Raw genomic sequence first — 24,614 nt, 5'->3', positions numbered from 1 at the left:
GCCTGTGCCGACGTGGCGGAGAGCAGCAGTGGGTGTACCGCTCTGCCGCGGGGAGCTCTGGCATTCGAGGGAGGTCCCCCCAGGCTGGTGGCTTGCTCCCAGGGCGAACGGGCGAGCTGGCAGTGACTGCTGGGGAGGCGGGGGGTGAGGAGGAAGGGACGGTGGGAGTGTAAATTCTCACTCCTTGTATAGCCAGTGGATTTCACCTGGCAGTCACTGACGGAAGATAAATTTAGCAGAACAGGAACACCATTTTTTTTACTGTTCCTATTAAGAAGGTGACAGCATTGGAAAGGCGCTATTTATTATTTACCTACACTGCAGTATGTTACATACTTTAGTCTGACATTAGAGTCCAGTATCTCAGAGATATTTTATCTTAAAATATCTGTACCTTTGAAATTCTGATGTAGATCCAAAAATCTCGCAGAGGCAGGAGTGTCCAGCAGCTACAAATACATTTTCTGATTACAGGAGTCCCAAGTGAAGAGCAGCTTTATCTAAAAAGAGAACTTTCCCCTTCTGCTCAACCATGTATTTTGTACAATAATTGAACGTCTGCTGAAAAACCGTCTTGTCGTCTGTTGCAATAAAAAGAATGTGTCTGATCATAGCTTGGCTGTGCTTACGGAAATGCTGCAGCCCACAGCCTCGAGGGCAGAAAGCATGACAACTTCCTTCTCAGAGCACCCCTCATTCATGAATGTTTTGGTCCCCTTGCAGGTTTTTCCTACAGTGCCAGAGCCCTTCCCTTCCCAAGGCAAAAAGTCTTCAAGCTCTGCTTGAAGCTCTGCTTCCACTGTCAGAGTATTTCTTACAGGGGTACCTTGGGCTTTCTATCAGGTTGGTAAACTCCTCCCCAGATTTCATGCTCTGTATTATATCCACAATCGATTACAAAAATAGATGCCATTTTTTACTTCCAGAGTTCAGTCTGGACCCTACTGACTTAGCAGGAGTAGGGGAGATGTGGTAAATTCATCTTAGCTTGTATCGTCTCTGCACTGCACATTTTTAGCTGTAGGACGACCCGCCATTTTATGAAAGCAAACTACTGCAGCATGATCCAGAAAGCAGCTAAATGCTTTACTTCTATTTTTTCATTTGTCATCACATTTAATCTAAACGAAGTCTTACAGCCTGAAAACAGATATTCCCTAGAATTGCAGAAAAATCAGCAAAAGTAAACTGCCTTTTTTAGAACCGTATTCTATAATAAGCAAGTGTTACTAGGAGTGTTAATATCATTAAGAGTGAGAAGAGAATTTTGTTTTGGTTTTAATTCACGATTCCACGATGCTGAGAAGCGTATCACAGTTGTTCTGGGTTGTTCTCTAGTGGCTGCTGCGACACCAGCTATAACCCCCTCTCGGAAACTGTAAAGAACGGATCTGAGGTGGGTGCGGATGCCTCCCCAACACACACATGCTTGGGTGCACGTGTGGGAAAGGACGTGAATGCTCAGGCGCATACATACACCTTAGAGGTATTTTATATTTCCCTCAACCTTCTCCCATCTGCAAAAGGAGATTGTGGAATCCTGGCCTCTGAAGCTCAGTGCATAGCTGTTCCAGACTTTCCTTGGCTATTTGCTCCCTCACTTAAACTGATTTTAGTTCTACATCAGACTTCCCCTCATGTAGATTAAGTTCATCAGTTTTTGCTTTGACCTGGGGGACCCAACGACACCAACAGATCCCTGGTCTCTTGCGTGGCCCCTGCTCTCCATCTCAGAGAAACATGTCTCTCAGGCATTTTTCATCAGCTCACCTATTCCCACTCTGCCCTCAGTCCTACCCCTAGGCGATATGACTGGAGTGCCGAACCTTTTAAATTTTGTGGTCCTTTGGTATGAGCCCGAGGTTGTTTATTGGAGTGATGCCCAGAATATCATCTGTCTTTGTTGAACGCACATAGGTAAGAGAGGGAAAGGGCATAGGGAGAGAAGGACATGCCCAGGAAAATATGGGATCTCTTCCTCCCCTTGCCATTCAAGGCGAGATGCTTCTCTCCTCTCCTTTAGTTTAAAGTTGTGCCAAGGCCTTAACTTGCCTCTCGCTTTCCTATCTACAGGTGCAGTTAGAAGAGAGGACGTTATCTAGCACGCCAACCATCTACCTGTTAAGGGAGGTCAGAAATTATTTTCCTCTCCTTGTCCCCAGCTGGAGCTAGAACAGCAAAAAGATTGAGTGTATTCAGAAGGATGTATTCACCGCATAAGGCCAATCAGAGGGACAATAAATGGGAGCAAGACTTAGAAATCAGCACCGAGTAGCTGTTATGAACACCGGGTACTTCACAAAGTGAAGCCCATCTCCAATGTGCAGAAGAGCATCAAAGACCAATTTCCAGGGTAAGGGCAGTTCCAGGATAGACTATGCACAAAGGCAAAAGCAACTTTAGTTCCTTGGGCTCCTGTCCCCTCACTCATTTCCCCTTCAGTGGAGGACACATTAACTTACAATGACAGCTCACAACTTAAGTCCATCTCCTTTAGCTGCTATGCTGGGCCCTAAGTGGTGTTGAGCTGTAGAGCAGAGCAGGACTTTTCTTCCCCAGGTTATGAAGGAGAGCCCTGCCCCTTTCTGCACCAAAAGGTATTTTGCCATTTTCCCTTTTATGTTAGCATTTGTTGTTAATCCACAGGCAACTCTATTTCCAGCCGCAGATCCTTTTCTAAGGTTCTGCTTCTCAACCAGCATTTCCCTGCTCCATGTCTGTAAAGTTTATTCCTTTCCTTTGAATCAATACAGCTTTATTTAGGATGGCATCTGTCACAGAAACTGCATCCTCAAATGCCTGTGAATAACTCCAGATCATGGCCTGTATCTGGGACAAATTACTGCAAGCAGTAAATATTGCATGGAGTGAAAACATTCAATCACACTATATTTGTTTCACTAAACCTCATGTTATTGATTCCTTACCTTTTCTGCAGCTCATAGATTTCCTATCTGCATACTTTTCCTCTCCCCCCAAACACTGATGTTACCCAGGTTTGTCCTTTATGCAGGTCTGATTACAGCCACATGAAATCCTGAGGAAGGAAGATGCTCTCAATTAAAATATGTGCCCAGCCTATATTTGCAATGGGCATTTGAGATGCTCAGTTAGATAGCTCTCTCCCTCCCAGTATATCCAATCTCATTAGTTCCACCTAATTTATCTAAAGTATTGCTTATTCAGAAGAGGTTCTGAGCATTGACCCCAGGTTATCAGCACTGGTGTGTAACATGCTACTGGAAGAAGTACCAGTATCATACGCTGAAGGACTAGTACCTGCCCTGAAAAGGGCACTTTAAGCCCAGACCTGTCTAGTCTTCCCAGGTCAGTAACATCAGGCAAATGGCCAAACTGTAGTAGGAAGAGGATTAAAGGCATATAGGTGGCCTCCTGGAGAGCACTAAAAGGAAAAATGATGGTTCGTCCCCAGCAAAGCTTCTGACCCATCTATATCGTCTCCCTATACATCCTATGGCAACCTCCCAGCCACCGCCTCCCTGTCTCCGCACACAATGCAGAGGTACCAATACTGACTTTTCCAGAGGCATCTCCTGTATGTTGAGGATTGTCCTGCAGAAATGCAAGCAAAATACAGGGCAAAATGGGAAGAGCAGCCTCTGGCATTAAGATTTGCTTGTTTTTATACGACCAGAGTGTGTGTGAGAACAAGGATTAAAAAGTATTAGCACATGCAGTGAAAACTAGAAGAAGCCAAGACCCCACATACTCTGATCCCACAATAATTTGGGTCCCCTCAGGACTCACTGATGTTAAGAACAGGTTGCTCGCCCTGCCCACCAGATTGCGTGGCAGATACCCACCCAGCTGGGTCCCCGGGTCTGGGGGGCCCAGGAGGCCCAATGCACTTCTCCGAAGGGCCGGGAGACCCTGCAACCCCCCAACACGGGGGGGACAGTAAACACTGCACGGGAATCATCCCCGGTGGTGTGCACAAGGGAGCCCACGGCTCGGATTATGTGGGCTCAGCACTCCAGTTCAGAGATGCTATGTGTAACGCACAGCACTGCTGAGGAATGCTGACACTCGCTGGATATTTTAAGCTTTGACCAAGAGAAATGCTTTATCATTCTGTACTCACACACCTGTCAGAAACTTCCCTGTTATAAGCTAAAGCCCGCAAAACTCACAACAAAACATTTGACTGATCCTCTGGGTAGAATGCAGCATTTTCTTAGGAAACAATTATCGAAAACCAAAAATAGCCTCAACTTCTGTATGTCATTTTTCTTCTTAATGGGCCATTAGAAGGCTGGTTCTTCTGCTACATTACTCAGTACCTAGCTATAGCATTCATCACTTTCCTGGTAGTGCTGCTCTTACTGGAGCATCCTGTGCTTCCCTGTAGACCTCTAGAGATATCCAGCCATTTGGTTTTAATATCATCATCCTTGCTAACAACTGAATGTAATTGTCCAAGAGAGCAAGCTAATGTATACCTCAAGCAAAAAACACTTGTAGAAAATCGAAAAGGGCCAGAAAAAGGAATTAAGAGGCAGGACTCCCAGGCTCTACTTTCAGTCCTGCTTAGAGCTTGCACCTTGGGAAAGAATTTTTAACCTTCTTTTGCCTCAGTTTCTGAACTGTAGAATGACCCATGGAAGAGGCTTGTTTGGAATATTAAACAGTGTTTGCAAAGATCCTGGATTTAAGGTCTTAAGTGCACACACAAAAAAGTCGGTCTGCACTTCCTGTGCCCCTTAATCACACCATGTTCATCCCAAAATGGTGATTCTACCCATTTCCTTCTCCCACCTTCCATCCTCAAATTTTTCTTCTTATGAGTTTTTCCTCCTTTTGGGTTATTATGTGCACTCATTTAAATTGCAGCCAGAGACAGCTGTAGTGGATGTTAGGAAAGCAATTCCAACAGGAAAGACAGCAAGGTGATGATCATTTTCCCCAGGAAATAAGCACGTAGACATGCCTGCCCCACAATTACTCCGTGTCGTTGCCAAGTGTTCCTGATCCTCGGGCCACACGCCTGGAAAGGAGGTCACGGCAGTGCACGGCCATGGTTTCATGTCCTTACTGTCAGAGTCGCTTCGCTGCCGTCTCTCAGCCTTCCTGCCTGCAGCATATGCCAGTTATCTCTCGTCCTTCAGCACATGGCTTTGCTTTGCCTCCACCAGCTCCTGCACCCGCGGCCAGGAACGACGACGTGCTGCATGGCCTTGCTAAGTCAGAGACGCCATCCTCGTATAGATGTGTGCGTACAGTTCCCTTCCTTGGAGGAATGCAACTTGCTTCAGCGATCTGTGCTTATCTGGCTCTCTCCTTAAATCTAGAGAAAACAGAAGTTCTTGGTTTTGAGATGTGTTATGGCTTTAACCACCTCAAAGATGTGTAAGGGTAGTCAAAACACAATTCACAGCTCACTGAGGTAATTTAGCCAGTGAACAACTTACAGAAACCAGAGGGGCTAGGAAGACATTTTAAGGAGCTGGAAGCACATAAGCTGCACATAATGTTGCATTTGAATCCTGATGCTCGCTGCCAGAGGAGATCAGCGCAAGCCTTAAGCCTGTGCCTGGGACAAAACTGACAAAAGGCTGAGCCCTGATAGAGAGAAACAGAAGAAAAAAATCAGACAGGAAAAGCCATTACAGAATCAATTACAGTAAGCAGCTGCAAGAACAAAGCCCAGTTCTGTGGCGGTCATATGCTCACCTTGGTTATTATTTTGTACCTAGTTACCAGTCTGTGATTGGCACCTATAAATACAGAAAGTCAGCTCAGCTAGAAATAGATGTGATCTACACCAATTAGTATCTCATCCGCTAGAAAATACAGAAAAAGGCACAGCCACATAAGCTGCAAAACTGAGTGCTAGCAGATGAGGCTCTGGAAACGCATCCGAGAAGGTTGGGTGGGAATCAGGAAACTGAATGGGTACACACGGAAGCAAGAGGAGGACAGGAAGGGTATATGGGGAGCACGTGGGGAGCTCATCGCTCCCAGAGTTAGCAACAGGACATAGGGTTGCACGGTCCCCAGTCACCAGACTGGGATGTCAGACACCTTCTGTCTGACCACTCGCTCTTGACCTATGTGTAAGGCTGCTTCGGATGTGAGGACAGGGAACACCAAAAGCTCGGTGGCACCTGAGAAGGCTGGCATTTTGCAGCTTTTGAAGGCAGTAGGTGCATGCTGGCAAGTCCCTGAATGACTACTGTAAAATTCAAGCCCTCGGTGAAATGCAATTTCCGCACGAGCTGCATGCCGGATGACGAGAGGGCAGCAAGGTGCAGGGACTGAGCACAGACCCGCGCCCTGCTGACCCGCAGCTCCCCACCCTGCCTGGGTGACACAGGCCAGAGCCCAGCCGATTCCTCCCCAGGGTCCTTTACAGCATCGTCTCGTCTCTGCGGAGCACCGCTCCAGTGCGGTTCAGAGTGCAGAACCCAGATGGGAGCTCTGGATGTTTTCCTTTCTATCCACAGAAGCCCTTTTGTTTTTCAGCTGCCAGAGGCATGTGGATCCTGACAGGAAAACAATCAGCAAGTCTCTCTATCAGGCATGTTTAAGCCTCGCTCCTGTTCCCAGCCCTTATCTGCCTGTACGCAGCTGTGTGACCCTTGGAAGAGCCTGAGCTGCTCCCTCACCCTGTGCTACGTCCAGGGTTGGGATCAGCAAACTGCCCAGATCTGCCGTGAGACTGCTCTCTGGCATAACACCCTGGGAACAGCCCTGCCTTTTCGCCAACCGTCTCCAACGAGCGACAAGGGGTGTTGAACGGAAAGGGAGTTGTGACAGCCGTGGGGCCCCTCGTGACTTGTCACCTCCTAGCGCTGTTCTTCCCACGTCCCCTTCATCTGCACTGAACTGGCACCAAGTGAGCCACATCAGAGACTGCTTCTTGGCTAATAATCATGCAAGAAACCCTTCATCTGTTTTTAAATAAAGACTGAGTACTCTGAAAGATGAGGGAATGGGGCAAAGAATATAACTAAAAACATAAAATGGGAAAGAAAATACACACATATTCCCGGGGTCTTCCAATACAAGCTCCAGAAAGGTTATGCAAGATGGGCACATCCACTTTCTGCTGATGTTCAGAGCTGCTGCGCGGTCCTGAAGATAAGGAGCTTTCAGCCCTGGGATAGATGCGTCAAAAGAAGCATGGCCAGCAGGTCGAGGGAGGTGGTTCTGCCCCTCTACTCTGCTCTCACGGGACCGCACCTGGAGTACTGCGTTCAGCTCTGGAGCCCTCAGCACAAGAAGGACATGGACCTGTTGGGGTGGGTCCAGAGGAGGGCCACAAAAATGATCTGAGGGATGGAACACCTCTCCTGTGAGGAAAGGCTGAGAGAGTTGGGGTTGTTCAGCCTGCAGAAGAGAAGGCTGTGGGGAGACCTTATTGCAGCCTTGCAGTACTCCTTGCAGTGCTTAAAGGGGGCTTATAAGAAAGATGGGGACAAACTTTTTAGCAGGGCCTGTTGCAGTAGGACAAGGGGTAATGGCTTTAAACTAAAAGAGGGCAGGTTTAGACTAGATATAAGGAAGACATTTTTTACAATGAGGGTGGTGAAACACTGGCACAGGTTGCCCAGAGAGGTGGTAGATGCCCCATCCCTGGAAACATTCAAGGTCAGGCTGGACGGGGCTCTGAGCAGCCTGATCTAGTTGAAGATGTCCCTGCTCATTGCAGGGGGGGTGGCCTAGATGACCTTTAAAGGTCCCTTCCAACCCAAACTATTCTATGATTTGATAGACGCCTTCAGCCTGTCTGGGCAGTGTCCTTCAGTTCTGCCCAGGAGCGAGGCCACTAGCAGTAAAAAGAGCATGTAATCACCTGTAATTAAAACCCACCACCACCATCACGCCTACCAGCAAAGGGCAAGGCTTCAGAGACGAGATGTCCCCTGCTCCCACAGAGAAGTCTCTATCCTCATAAGCCTCCTGAGAGGGGGCAGGAGCCCTTTGCTTGGAGGGAGGAAAACCGAGGGTCATGCACGTTAACAAAGGGTTACCGAGCAGTTGCATGGCTGGGCTGGGAGCAGGTCTGCGCAACGCCCCGTTTGTAATGCCCGGGTAAAACATCCTCCAGGGGTACAACAGGTCTTGAAGGGGGTGGTGGCTTCTGCCTTGTGACTGACTAGGGGACCCAAAATCTATATAGCACAGGGCCACCCAGCGCTCGGTGCCCAAGAGTGGCTGCTGGTTACCACATGACCCAAAGCAAAATAAACCCAATGGGGTGTCTGTGCAAGGCTTCTTTTCCATGTTGTCTAATGCCTGTGCAGTAAAGGAAGAGTTTTATTTTTGGTCTATCACTGGCACAGCATAGCACTGAGATGTAGATGTGGTAAATTTTCTCGGGCATTAAAGTGATGAAATGAAATAGTCATTGCAGCAGATTTTGTCCTTCAAGTTCTTAAGCGGGACACAGACCATCACAGCCTGAGTCATCCAGCCTCACAGCAGCACAAACTTGCTGTCTATACCCAGGGTTGCCTTTTTACTCCTTACCAGCCTGCCATGGCACAAAGCGTTTAGCAATTAATAATATTTCTGCACCGGTAGGAACATCCCCTACAGTTTGAGGATGCAAACAGTTTCTTCCTGGCAATCCACAGTGCAGCTGCCAGAGGCTACCAATGTGAGCCGGAGCCTCGGTGTTATTTTAAGCCCTGTTCGCAGCTGCAGCAGCACTGTGTTTGCCAAAACCCATCCTTCTAGAAAGGAAGAAAACTATCCTAGCAGTATGGTGACTTTCAGGGAGATCAAGTGTTGACACTTTCCCAGTGTGTTGTGAGGATAAAATTAATCCACGCTTTAGCACAGCTGGTGAAGAATCCTACACACCTTGAATGTTCAAATCCATGCATTTTGCCTAAATTTAATACACATCCCTCAAACTCCAGCCTGGTGCTAGGACCTTGTTCATTCCTATCACGGAAGAAATAACGTGGCACAGTCACTGAGCTGTGTTAAAAGCCAAAGGTAAGGACACACCTGTAAGTGAGGATGACTGAGGTCTTCGAGGGATAGGAGGTCGGTGTCGGACCGACACAGAGCAGAATGCCAAGAGGAATTTGTGCATTTCTGATGCACCTGTGGCAAAGTAGCCAGCCCCCCTACACACCTGCACGGACCCAGGTGTGGGCCTCAGAGTGATTTCCCAGTTTATTGTTTTCCTGATTAGAACTGAGGTCGGGGTGGAGAGCTCCAGACACACGGAGGAAGCGTTGATGCTATGGGGTCAAACTGTGGCTAACAGTGACACCCCGGGAGTACAACCCACGCGGTAAGAGCGCTACAGGCACGCGCGTGCTATCCCACACGTAGGCGCGAGCAAGCAAAGGAAACGCACCGCTCTGCTGCGCTTACTGAGGGCTCTGTACTGCTTGCAAGCTTGGTGATGTGCACGCATACCTGAGAAGAGCGATTAAGACAAGGGCTCTGCTGCAGGGTCACCAAGCGCCTCTGGCCAAGTCCTGCTGCTTCTCTGCTCCCCTGCCTGCCTTGAAAAGCTTAGACATGTCCGCCAGGTACCTCGGTATAATGGTAGTGGGTGCCAGGCAAACACCCTTGAACGACAAGAAAAGCGATGCGCTTCCTAAGGGATGGGGGTCAGAGGCTCGAGCGCAGCCCCTACCGCCCGCGCCCCCTCCCCTGGCTCTGCCTGGGGACACGGCCCGCCCCAGGGACACCCCACCTGGGGTGGGAGCCTGATCTGCACCCCCACGGCTCCCGGGGGAGCTGCAGGGCCCGAGCAGCTTAACCCGCTGTCCCCGTCAAAGCCTCGGGCGGGATGTGAATGGACCCGACGGCGGGTTGCAGGCAGAACCTGCGAAAGCTTTCAGGATGCCAGCAGAGAGGTTTACCTCCCCATGTGCACAGTCACCACAGGACACAAACCCAAACACCTTCTGTTTTAACTACCCATCAAGAGAAACACTCAACTATCATCTCAGCCGATTTAGCAAATGGTCACTTTAGATAAATCTGAATAAAGGTGAGAGCCTTGTATAATCTAAATCACGTTTACTCCCACACGCAGAGTAAATAAAAAATATCTGGTATATCGTGCACCGCGGTCTACTGAGAAGTATGTGTAGAATAAACATCCCCATTCTAAAAGTGGTTAAAGGAGGGGTGTCATGAGGCATCTAGGAACCACATCAGGAAGATGAATCCAAGCTCTCAGCCTCAGTCTGCTTTCCTATGGTGGATCTCAGCAGTCAATACTAGCAACCTGAAGCAGAGCCGTTGGCAAAGAAAATGGCTGTATGAGTTATAGGACTAGGTGATGGCACTTAAAGTGATGGTTTGCATAGTGCTTCCCAAAAGAGAGGCTGATGGGGATGCTGCTGACCAGCACGCCTTGCTCTCAGCTGGTTTTGTTTAGAATATATACAGGCAACGTCCCGATGCACACCAAAACCTTGGGAGAAGAATAAATTTACAAAGGGTCTGCCACAAGGTTAAGACTGCCAGTCTGAGGTGGAGCCCAAAGTGGTAAGAACTGCATCCAAATGAGGCGGTTCGGACGTGCCATACAGCCCCGAGGGGAATTTTCTACTGGATGAGAAAAAACAGGAGTTGCACAGAGCTGGTCAGGTCCTTGGATTTCCTTAGCCATGTAGTCCCAAAGATCTGCTCTTCTTCTAGAAAGCTTGTGTGCAAGCTTGCCAACTGTTACCCAACCACCGCACGGTTTAGATGAGGAAAGTAAAACCTTTTCCAACGCCCTTACTGGTGGCTCATGCAATGCTTAACATTATTGATGCTCAAAGGCTCTCATGGCAGCTTCTGCCTTGGCCCTCCCTAGTCCCAAGAGCCCTGGAGAGATGTTCTGGAGAGATACCAGATAGCTCTTACATCCTGAAGACTGTGTAGATACAAGCCCAGAAAGGACTTGCATAAGTAGCAGGTTATTACAGCAAATCCCTAGGCTCTCCAGACACTGTCAGTTTTGCACTGTCCAACAAAATTTTTTAAAAAATCCATTCCGTGTTTAGTTGGATGGGAAAGAATTTGTGATTAAGGGGTAGGCAACAGTTTTTGTGGTGGCTGTTTAAGTTGAGGAACGCTGAAGACTAAGTTGCTGTGATGCCATTTCAGAATTAAGAACAGATAATGTTGATTCCTCATCCATGTCTCTAGGCAGGAGGAGAATGACGGGCATTACTTGAAATAGCACTGCTCAAAGGTATGTGTATAATCTGGGAGAAAAAAAGCAGCTTGCATGCCTTACCTTGCATGTAATTTGTGAAGGGAAAAATACTTCAGGCTAACCCAGAAGAGCTGACATGTGGCTGCAAGAACAGCATGGTCCTAATGTCAGAATTGCATGCAGGTGAGAAATCAGTTGGCACACAGTTACGACAGACTGCTCCAGAGAAAGCTTTCTGATTGCAGAAAAGGAGCTTGGATTATAAAGATGGAAAATTGCATGGAGGAGGAGAAAACCAGCAAAGAACGGTTTTTAATCCCAGCTGTTTGTACTGGAGACAGTAAGCACTGAGGCTGCAGGAGCTGCTTCTTCCCCAAGACTTGGCAAAAGCTGAGGTTCTGAAACCTGCAGCAGTAGTGAAAGCTCCTGGGTCCTCGCCTTCCTCTCTTCCTCTAACTGCACTTGGTTACTATCAATGGTGAACTACAGAACTAGACAAACACAAACCAAGATAATTATGATCTATAATGGATTTGTCATTGGCTAGGGGTACTCAGGGGGGCAGACACAAGAGCCTCTAACTTCTTGTCCCTCTTCTACAGGTTTGGCTGCTTGGGCTCAAGGACAGCTGAGAGAGATGCAACTTAATTAAGGAAACCAACATGTTACAGATATAACCTTGATACCACTGAAGAGAACTGCCACCAGCAGCAATGGCATAGACAGGCTCTTCAGAAAACCTTCACTTACTGTGTGACTATACAGATAGTTTTACTAGATGAGTAGAATAAAGTTTTTAAATTAATAAAGCTATGTATGTATACCTGGAAGTTTTGCTCATGAGTTAGCAACATTACTGGTGCAATACCTCCTAAGGAGGGAATTTGGTTTTGCCTTAGGCAGGTCTGAATTTAAAATCCTTTCAGTGCTGACTTGAGATAGTCCTGAAACTGCCCCAGAAATAGCAAATGCAAAAGTAGCAGAAATTACAGCTGTGCTACAGAGCCTGCCTGAAAGGCTCGTCCTGCCCAGAGACACCACTGACATTTGCTTGTTTGGAAGAAGATGCAGTGAGATAATTGGGTCTATAGAGACAACGTTCTCACTCAGTTTGGCAGGGGACTAAGACCTGAAGCTGATGATGGGGTATCTCTCTGCTGCCGTACCTGCTTCCTGTCACTCTAGTCTTACCCTGCTCTTTCTACCCTCAGAGATACAAATTCTTTCTACCCTCAGAGGTACAAATTCTACCTCTCTTTCATACCAGATAGGGCATGAAAACCCTAGGTTTGGTCTTTCTTGGAAACCTCCTTTCTCTGGCTTCAAAAACACCCTGAGCAGATCAGTATTTCAGGGTTGGCTTGCTTTTCTACTCCAGCAGAGCAGGCACTGGACTCTCCTCCATGGATGCTGCAACATGTTACCATGGGAGTGGTTACCAGTCACCCACGGAGAGAGGATGGCACAGCAGCAGAGGCAAGTACAGAGACTTTAAAGCAATGAACCTAGAGGGCTCATTTAGGAAGGCTCTGGGAGCAGAAGCTTTGGACAGGGTGGAAGATAGGAAATTGGAATTGAGTGAGCAAAGGTAGTCCTGGAAAAGAGCAGAGAAGCAGGCTCTGTGAAGAGTGAGGGCTGTGTCTTAGGATAAGGAGGAAACTGAGACTGTGCTGAAGGTGGAGGTCTTTAGGACAAGAGTGATTGGAAGTTAGGACCCCAAGTTCTGTTTTGCTGATGGAAACCAGCTGCATGATCAGCTATCAGTCAGGGTATTTCCTCTTCTGTAGCAACTCTGCCGATTTCTCCTTATTTCCTGTAGCATCCCAGGAAAGCTCTGAGTCACATTCTTGGTGCTGGTTCCTGTTCTTCCCATCCCTTCTCTTCTGTGGGTAGACAAACATAAAGAAACCATCTCCCGCCTCCCCCCTCCTCCCCACTCCCCCCCAAGTTCAGAACTCTTCCTTTGCCCCAGTTTCTCCAGTCACAAGTCATCATCACAAGCCATATCAAGAACAATTCTCCTTTAGAATGCACACCAGCTTAGAAGATACTCTTACCTCTAACCAGATCCTGCAAGATCTGGTCATAGAGATGGGGGTATCTGTAGAAAAAACTAAAGAGCCAGATACAACTGCAGGAAGATCACGAAAAACGCCAGACTGCTGCAAAAATAGTAAGCTCTTCGTACAATGATCTGTTCTCCAACTACCGACTCAGGGTCCTGTTGGAGAACACGATGGCATAAGACATTCACATCCATCAGAGCTGGTTATTTTAATATTGTTTGCAATCTGTGACAGGTAACCCATTCATGCTTTTTGTAATATCAAACCCATGTTTTATTATTAAAGTTAAGGTGCTAGAGCATGATTTTTGTAGAAAGGAATAAACTTCAGAGCAAATTTTGCAGGCATGAAGTGTACAGGCTTTGGTTATATTTCGTAACGTGATTACGGTTTTGTTCTGATTTGTGTTGGAGTGCTATCAGTGGATCCTGCCTCTTTTCATTGCACTTGGATTTGTTCTTTGTTAAATTAATGAGGACTTAACAGAAAGTAAATCACATGCTATTTAATAAGGTTTCAGATTAACTAGTAAAGAGCCACAAAGCATGTTGAAGTCTACTTGAAAGACCCACAGCTTTGCTCATCCTTAGTCACAATTGTTTCCCCGAGCAAACTGTAGTGGCAATCGGGTCCAAGCATGAAGATAAAGCTTGTTAACCCTTGTTAAGATACTCCGATGTTTGTTGTTGCCACGTTCACTCCAGCATTTTTCCTAAAGCCTAGTCTCCTCGAGCCTGATACCAATTTGCCTGCAAACCTCTCATGTTACAATTAATTAGGTTCTTGCAAAGCCTTTTCTTCCATGTAAGGGCCAAGCATGTCAAAATTTCACTAGTAAAAACTGATTATTTTATCATATGACCTGCAACTGCATCATATAGGAAAGCCTGGGCTCTTTCCCCTTAATCTGCTTAGCCTTGGAAGGCTATCAGAAGTTTTATCAAGGTATGCGGTGGGCTTTCAGAGCACCACTTGCACGTGCTATTCCAGCACGTGCCATCTGAAGAACATGATAATGTAACACATGACGTCTTCCTCACTTGAGTGTATTTACAGCTGAAGGCCCACGTAAGATCCGTGCTGTAGATACCCAACTCTTGCCTACACATCAACAACTGAAAAACTACTCAGCCTAAAACTGCTGGTGCGTTTATTCTGTACCCATGCTGACCCTGGCAGCTTTCCTTTAGGATCCTCCCTCTCTGGTAGAAGTGGTTAGATTCCCCTGCTTAGAAAACTTCTAACTTTATTTTTGTATTCAGCCCCAGTGCCTTGTGTTCCTGCCATTTTCTACACAGGCTGCATTCGCTGGCAGAAGTTTATCTGCCATGATGCATCTAGATTTTTGCTCCTGATGAGGCCAGCTTGAACATTATGGTAACCTCATGGTTGTGACAGGTGAGTAAATTGACCTGGAAAATCATATTCTTTTAGAACAGAGTCCTACTCTGCAAAACATTACAGAAGGTAGAAATAAAATATTTGTTTTAGTTTGAGGCATTCAGGGTTTGGGGGGAGGGAGGGGAAAGGGTTTGAAAGATAATCCATTGCAAGACACTTTTCGTTAAAACAAGTGAAAAGGCAATTCATTTTGTATGCCATTATTTCTAACTAAACTTAATTGACTGCCTGTCCACTCTCCTCCCAACCTATCACAAAACAAACATCTTGAATGGAACACATGACTAATGATTACCTATGCGTCGTTCAGTCTCTATATCTGCAGGAAGGGTGTAGGATTTCTTGCACGTAACCACATTAGAGAAAAATTTATTTGCAAAGGAAATTATGAAACTTAAATTCTTGTAGTGCATAGTCCTTCATCAGTGCAGCTGCATTTCTTAAAGCAGAGAAATGTGAAATGGTGGCTTGGTGGCAGAGAAGAGGAAAGGCAAAACCTAGGAATCAAACACACAACCTAGGAATCAAAAGCATGTTGTTCTGGCTTTCACACCAACAGTAGATGAAAGACAGCTTGGAAATATCCTTCTTCAAGCAACTGTGTCTCACTGAATGATGTGTCAGGGACAAAGGCACAGCATCAGAAGTGAATCTAAACCATCTGTTAAATGTCATCATGCACAAAACGTGTTACTGCATTAGCTCCAGATCCAGGCATTCAGATTCACATTCTGGCTGGGACCCTAAATAAAGAGTAGAAAAATCTTAAGCTAACAGAACAGAAATATTAACCTTAATAAAAATGGTATGCAATTAATTACCCTGTTGAGAGAAAAGCCAGAAGGGGGTTAGCAGACAGGTACTGTGTGCCAAGACTGATATTAAGCTGTCTGAGGTTTTGCAAAAACAGACTTCAAAAACCGTATGGAGGACCCAGAGCTGAAATAGCTGATCAGGACCGAGATGCCTAGCAATGAAAAATAAACTTCTTGTGGCACTGGAAAAAATTCTGAGTTCCTCAGAGCAAGGTAATGCCACTGCTATTCTAAATACCTGCTCAAAATTATTTGAAGCACAAAACCAAGAACTCAAGGCCTAAAGACAATCACTTTTATAACAGTTTTATTCAAGTCTGTGTGCTCTAGTGTTGAGACAAGGCCTAGATCAGCATTACACTGTAATACAATAATTTTAGCCATTGAACCAAGCCTGCTTGGCATCCTTGGTTTACAATTTACAGTACATCCAAAAAAAGAGCAAAGAGAAAAGAAATCCCAAAACGCCAACAACTTTCATTAGCTCTTTGCTTTGCTTAAATATTGTTCTATAACATAAAATAATTTAATACAAAAAAGAACTGTAATCCAAATACACATAATACATTGACACAGAACAGAGGAAAGATACAGTAGATTATGCACAAGAGTATTCAGCTGATGTGTTACCTACAGTGAAACAAACTGGACATTAATATAATTTAGCTATTTAAGCCCAAGAGGGTCAGAGGCAACAAGTCTGGGTCACAAATAAAGCTTTTTAAAAAATAATGCAATCTTCTTTTCCTCTAAACTTACTGCTGTACAGAAGTTAAAGGAAGGCTCCAACAAATCACTTAATTTGACAACATTTCATCACACAAACAAGAAAAACTTGGTGGCCTCCGTTATTTTACTCAACTCTGGGGTACATTACCATTTGTTAACGTAACTGCTTCATTGCAGGTTCTTCGGGCAAAACATACCTTCAGGTGCTAATTCCATAGCAACAGACTTTTGAACACCATGAACAGAAGAGAAGACACAGAGAGGTCTCCAAAACCAGACTGAAATACTTCAGTTGTAAGGTGAATCCCAGTCCTGCAGAGTTTGGAGTTCCTTATGAAGTACCCAACACCCTCCACACAGTGATTTCAACACAAGCAGGAACTATCCCATATCTCAAAAGAACAGACATAGGGGCATGATCTTACACTACAGTAATCTACTCACCTGGTTCTTCAGATTTACAACATTGTACCTAGGAAAGTCAGGTCACTGATTTTTGCATCTGGCTTTAAATAGAAGCAGGAGCAGATCCACAATTAATAAGGCAAAAGAAAGAAGGAGCTTATAAAAAGAGGGGGGAAACACATTCTCTGGCTGAGAAATTCTTGGACTTTCAAAGCCACAGAAGAGATATTGTTAAAAGCACAGGTATTTTCCCTGATTTCTCCACCACTGTTGCCCTGCCCACTCCATAAGCCTTTCAACTTAAGTCAGACAAAATATCTCACGTATTTCCAGCTTGTCCTGAATTTATGACAAAGAAATCATATATACCAGCACAAAGTGCTGCGCCAACAGCTGACAAACAACCCAAGAACTCTAGTACAGTGGTGGATGCTGATCACTGCTGAACTTGTCAGGTCTGTCCACCAGCCTGGAGGGATGCATTTTTGAAATGAGAAAAAACACCTGAGAAAAGGCCTCAGGTTAAACTGACATTTGCACATACAACCTCCATGCACCACTTACTGCCCCTTTACAGCTAGTAATCCGCTAATGCAGAAGTTGTTGCTCTTTCTTCCTGTGCCAGAAAATATTCTCAAAGCTTACCCTGTTTATGGTAAGAATTAGCAGTCAAATAGGCATGGCATGTGCAGTCATGGAAAGGCCACAAGAGTCGGCAATCAAACCAGCATTTACCCAGAGGCTTGTGAAGGAACGCTTTCCTCAGGTAAATTGACTCTTTCCTCTGACAATCAAAGCATGGAGCCTCATCCTTCACCATTAATCTCTACAGGACAATCCCCCAATTTAGATTAAAAGAGCTTTGCTGAACTTGGGTCTCGTGCATTTTGACCCACAGATACATTCCATTGACTTCAGTGATGTTTAATTATGTGATGAAGAGCCTTCTTGAATTGAGGCCTCTTCCCTTTCAAGTTAAAAGTTAATTACCCTAAATATGAACTTTTACTACTATATGTGCTTGGCTTTACGTGGTTTCTTATTATAACTGCCAAATACGAGGGGCACTGGTGCCTACTGACTTTAAGTGGATCTAGGTATATTCTCCACTTCAAATTTAGCCATCCCCCAGAGACCTATGTTGCACAAGAATGGATTTTACTCTCTGCAAAAAGCACTGACCAAACTCAACCTTTCAAGTGGCAAACACTCATATGCTTTCTTTTCTTCCCTTTTTTTTTTTGCTGTGGCTTTATTCTTTACAGTCTAGGATTTCTGGATGTTACCGTTGTCAAGATAACCTTGAAAACAGAGCAATGGCAGAACTGATGCAGTAACATCTGCTTGAGATGCAGTGTGAAAAGTCCACTCAGAGGTATGAGCTGCCCTATTCAGATACAAATGTTAACCCTGTTGACATTGTAAGAGCTGCTCACTAAAGCATGCAAGACAGAAGAACAAGCCTACTATGAATATCTGGGCAATCAGTCAAGGGTGACAACTCATTTTGTGACACAGACTGGGCCTGGGAGAAAACACATTACTGAAGTTGAGAAGCGGCCACATCCAAGTAACCCAAGTTGAGAATTGGCCACATCCACAAATTCCAGAAGAATCCAAGGAAGAAGCTCAGTTCTCCTCCAGCTGTAGTTAAACTCAAGGAGCTCAGTGTGCAACTGAGCTATGCCAAAGAGTAATGAGGCCAGGTTTGTTCTGAAACTCAATGAGGAGAAACCAAGTACAAGGGTTCCCAAAGAACTTGTTCATTTATATACTGAAATCTGCTGTTAGCAGCATTCTTATCAATGAAGCTTGGAAAAACACCAGCAAGTCCTCCTGCTCCATTATAACCTCTACTGCTAAGACAGTGAGAGACAACAGCATCAGGACATGGCTAGAACAATGTTTCTTTTTTCTCAGACCCATATGTTGCTCTTCAAGAGAAGGAGGTTAGCTTTATCCAACCTCAACATCTGTTCTTGAGAAAATGCTAAATTGGAACAATCAAGGCAAAACAGGGAGACAGTGTCAATCACTCTGAAATAGCATATATAAAATGCATTATTCTGGTCTTATGTTGGGGTTTCAGCCAACAACTTTTGAACACAATGTAGGTTCTCACTAGCTATCCTGGAAGCTAAAATTTGAGCATGGACAAGGTCCTAGAAAAGTATTTCTGAATAATGAAAGGCTTTCCCCACCACATTATTTTTCAAATAATTTATTTTAAGCAAATAAAACTTTGGCATTCCTCCTGCAGATTTGTTCTAAGCCCCCTTTTGCTAGCTGTGCATCCATCTGACCCATCAGCTACAGGCCTAACAGTAGCCCACTTCAAGCTGAGTTTATAAATCCACTGTACTACACGCTGAAGTTGTGTCATGGTTTCTTAACATTAGCTATATTGGGCTGTCTGCAAACTATTAGCATTCAGATACAATAACGACTGTATTAGGATCTGATAACTTAGAAAAACAATACTGCAAATACAGGGAAACAATCAGGATTGTGTGTAGGTCCACTTTAAGAGCACACGAGATTATTTAAAAAAAATCTGTTTTCAAAAAACAGACCTTCACTTTTAAAAGCAGCAGTGACCAATACGAAATCATCACGTTTTGGTCTGTGGACAATCAGCTCTTCCACAGGTCAGAAACCATCAAGAAAAATGCCCTGCCTTGTCATTTATTGTTTATTCTGGAGATATACGTAGTAAAAGCAAGTATAATCTTAATTTACAAAACTGAATTGCTGGTTTTATTTTTCTGTCAGGAATTTGCATGTCAAGGAGCCAAATACAAGTGTTTGCTTCTGTCCTCCCATCATTCCAGCCTCAACTGCCTACCTAGAGCAATTCTTACCAAAACTTATGCCTTCTTCCTGCTCCATCTCTAGAAATGAGGTAGCTCAGGGTAAAATAAAACAAACCAACCAGAAATTAAGTAACTACACATTCCTCAAATTCTTCTTTATGACCCAATTTACCTATGATGCCAAGAGATTACCAAGCAGCTAGTATCCCTCTGTCCTCTGACTGCTTATTACATTAAGGATAATTTCATTCTTTTATTCGCTATTTCCTGCCAACCTCCGCTTTCACTTCTCCCAGTTGTGTCTTACACTTCTGGCTTGGAAACATTTTAGGTCAAAGCATATCTAAAACATGTATTGGTTTCTGTCTTAGGCCCCCAAGCACTATGGTAACAAGAATTAATAACCGATAAAGATGGGATAGGGGCAGAATTCTGATCAAGACATAAGGAGAGCCAGTGATAGCACACTGCCTTCCACAAGGGTGTACACACATCAGTAAATGGGAGGACATGAAATGTTTACTGTGCTGGTATTTGGCTTGATGTGTGTTGAAGAACACTACAGTACTGAAAGCTACAACCAGGAGTTCCCTCCAAAAAACAACCTCAGGCCCTAGCAAGGAGGCATGTGAGATAGAAGGCACCTAGGAATACAGGATGCGCCTAACATACATAGGTATTTCACAGGCTTACAAAAAAAAAAAACCCCAACACAAAAACCAACAACAAAAAAACCACCCTACCAAACAGTCCAAGAAGCCATTCTCAGTAGGAAAATTATGTTCCTGCTCATTTAAAACCAAAGAAAAAAAAAGATTTGTCATTCATGTACAGAAGGAGATGAAATGTGTTTCTTGTATGCAAACATCGATGAAATGCTGAAGACTTTCCAGTTACAAAAAAAGGGAGATCCTTGTTAGAGAGGAACAATAATAATTCTGGTAGCTACATCAGACCCACCACACAGTCACCAATGGGAAATTACCTTCTACTCAAGCACATGCACCTCTTCGCCTGGGAATGACTATTTTTAACATACAAAAATAAAGCTGATGTAGGTCATTTCAGAAGCTGTACTCATCTCTGACCTATGGCAAAGCTACTTAAAAAAGCTGAGCATGAGGAAAAACAAAAGCAAACACACATTTTAACTGCAGCAGGTGACTTTCTACTAGCGTGTTCAATAGAGGGAACAGCAGAATAAGCCATAAATGCATTTCTATACTGCCTTGTAAAACTGTAAAAGTAGGGCTGAGGAAGCAATAAGCATAGAAGTTCTTCTTAAGACTCTCTTGTTTGTTAACCACAAAAAAAAAAGGAAAATCTAAACCACAAACTGAATTGGAAATAGAAAAAAGAAAGATAAAAATTTGGTTGAAGATCCTCTCTGTCCAGCTAGATATAATACCACTGGTTGTGCAAACCACCATATTCTTATCTAACAATAGGAAACAACAGAAAAACATAGGAAGGCATTCTTTCCTAATGATATCTTAAATATATGATCAACCAAAGGTTTGTGAAGTCTGAATTTAATCCTCTGTGACAGCATGAGTATGTTTTGGTTCTCTTTGCTCATACATGCTGTATTTATTGGTTGTTTGCAAATATGGTTTACCACATGCCTATCCCCTCACTCTTAATGTCCAGTTTTACCCAAATTATAAATATGGAAGCTAAGAAACCGTTCTGCAGCAACAGGATAAGGACTGGAAATCTTCATTTCCAAATATAGGTGTCCTTGTTTCATACTGAAAAAAGAGAAGCTAAACGGAGGACCTGTATCACTGTGCAAGATATAAGCCTCCTTATTTGCCAGAGTTGGTAAGAGCTCTTGAGAATATTTCTAAAACGCATGGAAAAGGTTAGAAAGCAATAAGCACTTTTTCCAAGAAGAAAGGTTTCAAAAAACCCAAATGAAACAAAACCATTAATATTAGCTTAAAATTACTTATGAAAGTAACAGGCTATCATTGAATTTTGGGATACAGTATTAGGTTTGGTTCCATACATCTAATGGGACTCCAGCTCCCATGTTCATCCCACAGAGATGAATTAAGTTTCAAATAAAAGTTAAGCTCAAGATAGAAAGGTGACTCAAGATGGGAGGTTTCCTGTCATTTTCTATTTAACAGAACACTCCAGATGGCAAAGACCTTTCTTTACTTGACCATTACTGCCTCACCTTCAACAGAAGTAGAGGTATCCAGTTTCATGACAAATCGAAGTAACATCTCTATGCAGTATTGTCCATAAAGTCTTAAGATAACAGCATGCTATGAAGAGGAAGGCAACTACTCCCATTCCTAGAGGTACAGAAAAATACTTCATCATAAAAGCATGCCAAACCAGAACAGGTCTTTCCACATCAATAATGAAAAATTCACTTTGCAAATATTCAATTTGTTAGAAAACCATTACGAAAAAAATATTTTCACTGAGGCTCCCTGCCCCATACTGAATATCAACCCATTGCAATAATAATCTGAAGAAAAAAAACCAAAACCAAACTATAAAAAGTTACATTTGCACCTCTGAAAAGGATTGAAAGGAGATAAAACCTATTTGCTGGCAAAACAGAGCATTGTGCAGTCCATAGGAAGCAACAATATTAGAAAAAAAACGTAACTATTGTCACCTTAGTTTTGACACAAAAGCTTTCTTCTCTATCTGTCCCACACTCAATTTTTGTGAAACCAGTAGAAATTTATCAAAAACTTTGTCATTTTTTGCACTGGTTGCTATGTCTGTGCTTTCCCCCCAGTTTTACAGGAAAAACAAAGAGGCTACAAGGATAGCATATTTTGAAGGGCTGGCAAACTTTTTTCTATTTCCTAAATCAGCACATCAGTTACATAAATTAGCGATACATACTGTCAGCTGACTATTTAAAAGAAAATACATATACATTTCCAGACCAGAAAAATTTCTCTCGGCAACAATCTTACTACTATGACTATCAGTTAAAAAAATTGTCACTTCCTCTTTGTGAGCCCTGTAATTACTTTAACACATTTTACCCCATTCTTTTGTCATTATGTTTTAGACTGCTCAGTGATTTTGTGCTCTCATGTTATCTTCCTCATTTTCTCAGGGAAAAAAAAAGTGCAACTTAGGTATTTAGGACACAATAAATTTATTAGAATTTTTTTATAGAAAGATTTTCACCGTCTTCCTCAAGAACACTGCTAGAAGGGTATGTCAATCCAAAATATTCTGAAACTTTTGTCCCCCTGACAAATGGGAATACTAGTAACCAGTAGAAAAAAAGATTTGTGAGCTGACAGGCTCATATCTTCTCAGTATCTAGTGGACTACAGTGAAGCACTCCTTGGGAGATTTGGAGCACCTCAGCTCCCACAACTGGGAAGGAAAAAACCCAACAGATTAAGAAAAGAGAGAAGTCAAGCCAGGATGGGATAGATGGATATAGGAAGAGGTTATGAGCTAGCTTAAACACGCACATAGCCTCTGGGCCTCAGGACACGAGTTGCAACAGCTTTTGGGATGCATAAGGTAAAACACCTGACAACTCTTTGCCTTGAAAGCCCCCTCTGCCTGTCAGAGAACACCCCCCCACCTGCTAAAGCCAATAGCTTTGTTTCTACAACAGACAACTCTTGCCTGATACCTCAGATTAGCCTCGCAGCTCTCAACTGGAAGACAGTTATGGGTTGATGCTCAGACTACCTCATTTTGTTTCACATGCTAGATTCAATGAAGATAATTGCATCCAAGGCATGTTTAAAAAAAACAAACACCAAACATTATGCTTCTACCTAGTCTTTCTGGCAGCTTTGTAATAGAGAATATTTAGGTTGGAAATCCTGATCTGGATCCTTGACTCCTTGTCATCTGTCCTACGCAGTTCCTTCGATGTAGCAATGTCCATTTGGTGTTAGGGAAGACGCACTTCGGAGCAAAATACTTCTAATAGGTCAGCTACACACCACTTTCACCAAGTGATTATCTAAAAGGGAAAGAGGGGGAAGGGGTTTGATACTTCATCCTCAACTTTCCTAAGCAAGAGGTGACAGAACAACTTGGCTTTACAGCTATCTTGCCTGCTGGGAACTTGACAGAAACCTTACAGTTCACTTGGTGAAAGCAACTGGCCAACTATCAGGAAGTTTAATGGGCTGAGTTAAAACAATGTGACCTAGAAAGGTAACCTCCCACTCCATGCAAGTAAATGGATTTTAAAGATTTCTGTTCGAATGGAGCTATTCCAGGTGATATCTTTGCAGAGCAGATGATGCTTCCTACGACATTTGTAATGATACTTTTTGGATAGAAAACATTACATTTCAGAACAGCTGATCCAGTTTTGTTTCAGCCTGTTTAAAATAGAAAGGGAGACTATGAAAAAGAGTTTTCATGTCCTGCTTTTAAGTCCCTCGACACAGGCTCTGACTGGGCTTTCCTTGAGTTTGTTTCTATAGCACAATCGAAATTAACCATCTGTTTGGGTGGGTTTTGCCTTTTTTTTAGTCTCTGGATCACAAACTGAGTTTTCAGAAATGGAAAACAAAAGGATGAATGCTTAAGAAATCAATAATGCTAAAGGTCTACATTTAACAAAAGTGTCAGAAATGTAAGTTTTCTTTTTAAAGTATCTTAGCCCCACATCAGAATACCTTGCCTACACAGCTTCAGCAGCTAGTGTAGCATCATTAAGGCTAGCTCTGGAGCATTCAATGGGGAAGGCAGCAAAAAGTAATTCTGCCATTAAACACGTTTCATGGAATGTGATAAACAAGAAATGTGTGACCTTTCTACATGAAAACATACTGTAATTGCTTGAAAAAAAGGGTGCACTTGACTAATGGCAACATGCTGGTTTTAGCCCTCGAACAGAATTAAAAAACCTTAAGTACAGTACTTCCCCACACATGCTGGTTTTTAACATCAGGTTACAAACATCTCAACACACAGGTTCTCTGTGCTGACAGCTGCGAGAAAGTATTTGGCTACACTGCCTTCACAACAGGACTGGACTGCCCCAACAGGTTGAGCGCTGCATTGGCAGCACTGTCAAATCAGTTATTTGCACCCAAATGGTCAGTAGATTAGCAAAATGAGCACAGATCTGTACAAAAAGAGTGAACAGATATGCTGTACCCTGCAATAAAGCAGACTACCCTATTACACTCATATAAAGGCCACATCCCTTAATTTATAATGCCGAAACTGGGGAAGAGTGAAGCTCTCATTAAAGCCAGTAAGATATACCTGCAGAGGC

This window comes from Mycteria americana, chromosome 5 (genome assembly GCF_035582795.1).
Source record: "Mycteria americana isolate JAX WOST 10 ecotype Jacksonville Zoo and Gardens chromosome 5, USCA_MyAme_1.0, whole genome shotgun sequence".
Taxonomy (NCBI): Eukaryota; Metazoa; Chordata; class Aves; order Ciconiiformes; family Ciconiidae; genus Mycteria; species Mycteria americana.
The sequence above is the reverse complement of the archived record's forward strand: the minus strand, read 5'-3'. Positions refer to the sequence as shown.